This window comes from Fundulus heteroclitus, unplaced genomic scaffold (assembly GCF_011125445.2).
Source record: "Fundulus heteroclitus isolate FHET01 unplaced genomic scaffold, MU-UCD_Fhet_4.1 scaffold_241, whole genome shotgun sequence".
NCBI lineage: Eukaryota > Metazoa > Chordata > Actinopteri > Cyprinodontiformes > Fundulidae > Fundulus > Fundulus heteroclitus.
In genome coordinates this window covers 209,117-213,717 of record NW_023396652.1, presented here as the reverse complement: position 1 = coordinate 213,717, position 4,601 = coordinate 209,117, and the positions used below count along the sequence as shown (strand labels likewise).

Below are 4,601 nucleotides of genomic sequence, written 5' to 3'. Positions count from 1 at the left end.
ACAGCTCTTGTGAAGATGGTCCTGGCTGGGGCGTTTCCGATTACAGATGCATTTTCTGACCGCAGTCTGCTGATGGCCTTACTGCACTTGGAGGAACTGCGAGACATGAGTGATTGAAATCTAAGGGTCTAGAGGTGTCAGGATGCAGCTTGAAGGCTGCATTCTGAGCTTTCCTGCCTCCCTCCCTTCCCAGCGCAGCCTGATTGGTTTCACCTGTCAGGCTGCAATTAACCTCGAACTGTTCCCACCTGCTCTCACCACTAAATCTACTCACCTCAGTCTGCTCTTGCTCACCGGTTCGTAAAGGTTCAACTCCAGCTCAGCCACAGCCAGAAACTCTGCTCCAGCTCAGTCACAGCCAGAAACTCTGTTCCAGCTCAGTCACAGTCAGAGACTCCTTTCCAGCTCAGCCCACAGTCAAGGGTTCGCCGGCTCCGGCGTTCCGCTGTGGTCTCAAGTTCTCGGCTCCTGTGCTTCGTCCTTGTCTCAAGTTCTCGGCTCCTGGGTTCCGTCCTGGTCTCAAGTTCTAGACTCCTGGGTTCAGTCCTGGTCTCAAGTTCTTGGCTCCTGTGTTCCATCCTGGTCTCAAGTTCTCGACTCCGGTGTTCCGTCCTGGTCTCCAGTCATCAGCTTAAGCTCACTTCCTGGTCAGTCTCTGCGCACTACTCCTGCCGGCCAGCTTCTGCACCCTACAACTCCGCCTGGTAATAGACTCTGGTTCCTCATGTCATTCATCATCCACTTGTACAATAAACTCTCTTAAAATCCAACTCTGTGTGTGTGCGCTGTGTCCTTGTTCATCCTAGAAAAATATCATGACGAGAGGTGTTCCCAGGGTCAACACTTTTAATGACTCCAGATTGGAAACAGTGTCTGTGGCTCGACGCTTCAGGTGTTCATGTACAGTAGATGTATTGCTGCCTTTCTGTGCACGGTTGAGGCATTACGCTCTACTGCAATATAGAGCATTTTCATCACTGGGATGACGTTTGACCTGACACTTGCCTCTCTTCAAACAACTCTTGATGGAAAGGAGCAAGCACAAGAAGTCTTTCTCTTATGATGATATACTCATCAGCTGCAAGCAGAGTCCAATCTGTTTTTAGAGAGGCCAGAGATACCGACACTGCCTTGCCAGCATTTCATATGTGCTGTTCCAGCATGTTGGCACCTCATTGATAAGTTTCAGGGTTGGTCCCATCTGTTGCTGCACTTGAGCAAGCTTCTCCTTGGCTGTAGAGCTTGATCTGAAGTATGTGACACTGTGCCTGGCTTTGTGTCTCATGGATGTAAGAGTGAGGATCTGATCACATGATTTTCTAAAAGATAATTTGAGAGTATGTGCAGTGAAAACTGTGAGCCGAATTTGGAGCTGTTACATGAGATCATGTTTGGTGCTACGTCAGTCACACTTTACTTTATTGGTTATGGCCCAGTCCTCCATCATGGCCCTTTTTACTTGGGCCAAATTGTCAGCAGTGTGACTTTGTGGAAAGCATTGCACACCCAACACAGATGTACATAGCTTTAAATTTTCATTAATGTAGTGACAGGTAGGAGCCAAGTAAGCCTCCATATTTACAGATGTCCACATGTCAGCTGTTATACTCACTGCCACAGCTAGCTGTACTTCTATTTTCACTCGTTCCCATTCCTCCTTGTACTTTTTGGCCAACATTTGTTTGATGGTCTGAAAACCACACCAAGTCAAACCAAAAGCAAATCAATATATTTAAATTAAAGATGAAATAAATAGGATAAATAAACTGCTACTTTAGATAATTTCCACACAAACCTTTCTGGTTGGCAAATTATATGAGAGCTGAGGGACCTGAACCAGTTGCCTGATCTCCCCCATTCTCCACAATGCTGAGGGGCTGGGCCTTCACAATGAAATTCAGCAGAGGGTCATCCAGGATCTGTTTCTTGGAAGCTCGATAGTTAAAAATGAGATAAAGAATAAGTTAATAGGAATTATCAATAAAGCAACATTGAGTACGTTGTAAAATGGCTGTATACCTGAGGGTGTATATGGGACTTCATTCTCATGCTTGGGCCTTTACTGTCTCAGCATTGAGGAGGTGCTTTTGTTTAAACAAGAAAGTTCTGTTGAACAAATGTGACATTGCCCTGGGTCTTTCTGCATGAAGTTTGCATGTCCTTAATGTGCATGCGTGGGTTCTCTCCGGGTACTTCGGCTTCCTCCCACAGTCCAAAAACATGACTCTTAGGTTAATTGGCTTCTCTTAATTCTCCTTAGGTGTGAGTGTGTGCATGAATGGTTGTCTCTGTTTTGCCCTGTGACAGACTGGCGACCTGTCCAGGGTGTACCCCGCCTCTCGCACATTGACAGCTGGAGATAGGCACCAGCACCCCTCGCGACCCCAATAGGGATAAGCGTGTTGGAAAATGGATGGATAAAATAATTTTGAAATGAATTTCAATTCAGATAGATCAAGTGGAACAGGATTAAACATTAAGGAAATTAAAACAAATACATTATTTTCCAATATGAGATCAAAATGGTCGCACACGGCGGAAACCTTTCGTTTGGCTTGAGGAAGCTCCATAATTATAGGGAGTAGTGGCCTAGTGGTTAGAGCAGTGCGCGTGCTGTCTGAGACGGTTGCAGGTAACCAGTTCGATCCCCACAGGCTGCACTCTTGGTCCCTGGGCAAGACCCTTAGCCCCCGATTGCTCCCCAGGCGCCGCACAGTGGCAGCCCACTGCTCCCCACGAGGAGAAGTGAATTTCTCCATTGTGAGATCAATAAAGTTCTATTATATTATAGGGACTTTGATGAACCGCTAAAGATCAAAGATTCTTTTGGCAGATGCATCCCATTGACAGATACCCTTCCTTTTAAACACAGTTTGGCACGTCACAGTTCCTTTATCGGTCACGTGACTTTCTGATAGCGATATGCGCATCGCCACGGGTTTTGCCCTATGAGCTCAACGCATGCACCAATGTATCGGTGTTGCCGGACCTATCACTACTCTCCAGACCACAAAAAGAAAACTAACAGAAACCAGCAAAATTTAATCCAATAGCCTATATTAAAATCTTAGAATAATCCCCTTGTCTAAAGCAAACTCAGACTGAAAAGTGACTACCACCAAGCCACTAAGACTGGCTCTGATAAGTATAATGTCATTATCAGCAAAAGGACTTTTGGTTCATGACTTCTTTACTGAACAAAATATTGATGTTATGTTCTTAACTGAAACATGGTTGGATGACAAAAACAAATCACCTGTACTAATTGAATCAGCTCCCCCCTAACTACAATGTTTTAAGTGAAAATAGAAAACAAGAAGGGTGGAGGGGTCGCTACAATATTTCATGATTAACTGTAAGAAAGTTGGAGAATTTGACACCTATGAATATTTGGGAAATGAGATAATGAGGTTTAAAAAAAACAAAAAAACTCACTATTTACAAAACTCCAAAATATGAAGAAAAAAAAAATCATGGGAGATTTCAACATCCATGTTGAAAAGCCAAAAGGCAGAGATGCAAAAAAGCCGTTTCATGGTTTTGGGTAGGCTTTTGGCTCACATGCAGAACACACTCAGGAGGCAGGGAAATGTTTAAGATGTTTATTTTCAAAAAGCAATAACTGGAGGTTGGAGGTTCTGGGCTGGGTCTGGTTCTTCAGCTGTGTAGCAGAGGATGACAAGCCAGTTTAGAGGTGGAATGGATTAAAGGGAATTTTTAAATGAGAAGGTTTGCTTACTGATGGAGATGAGTGGAATCGCCAGGGAGGAATGAGTGGAGTCTGAGGAGTGACAGTGGTGAACAATGAGGTGCCCGTTCTCCAGAGGTGGAACAGTTGGAGGGTGAGCAGGGTTCGACTAGGGCGTGGAACTCAGGAGGCAGCCGGCAGGAAACACAGCAGGGAGTGTCCTTTGTTGATTTGAGTCTAGTTGAGAGAGAACCGGGGAGCTTCTGGAGACGGAATCCAGAACACAAAGGCTACCTGAGAAGAAATACAAGAGACGGTAAATCAAATGTTCTTGGTACAATTGCAAGAGGCTAACAGGCTAGAGGCATACCACATAAAGGTTAACACTCTAGCGTTGAAGTGCTGGCATCAAGCTCCTTCTAAGCCTCCTGCCTGATGAGGTAACAAGCTGCACCTGTCAGGCCTCAGTCACCCTGCTCCCAGAGGCCACCTGTGGAGACTGAAGGAAGCAGCAGCCAAAAGCAGAGGGATAAAAAACCCCAGACTCCAACAAGCTGTGATATACTTGATAACTTTGGTTTGACTCAATATGTCAAACAAGCAACACACCATCAAGGACACACTCTAGACTGGATTATCATTCAAGGTACAAATATTTCCAAGGTCTCTGTAATTGATGTCACCCTGTTGGATCATTTCTCTGTTATATTTGAAAGTACATTCTCCGTCAATTCACACAGCAAAACAGATATTGTAACAAAACGTTTTTTTACAAACAACACAGCTAAAGCTTTAATCAAATCTACTCCTTCACCTCATTTTAATGCTATAACACCATAGATGAGTTAGTAGATGATTTTATTCTAAGATTTCAGACATTATCGATTCCATTGCTCCCATTAAAGTGGAAGTT

The 4,601-nt window shown here is 44.4% G+C and overlaps 1 long non-coding RNA gene across 1 annotated transcript; it reads right to left on the bottom strand.

The window, feature by feature from the left end:
• Positions 1-3,603: 3,603 nt before the first annotated feature.
• Positions 3,604-4,183, bottom strand: LOC110367619. Its single transcript, XR_002427598.2, has 3 exons — positions 4,059-4,183; positions 3,740-3,982; positions 3,604-3,661 (listed from the first exon to the last, which is right to left on the bottom strand). It is a non-coding gene; the product is annotated as an uncharacterized LOC110367619 (long non-coding RNA).
• Positions 4,184-4,601: the final 418 nt, after the last annotated feature.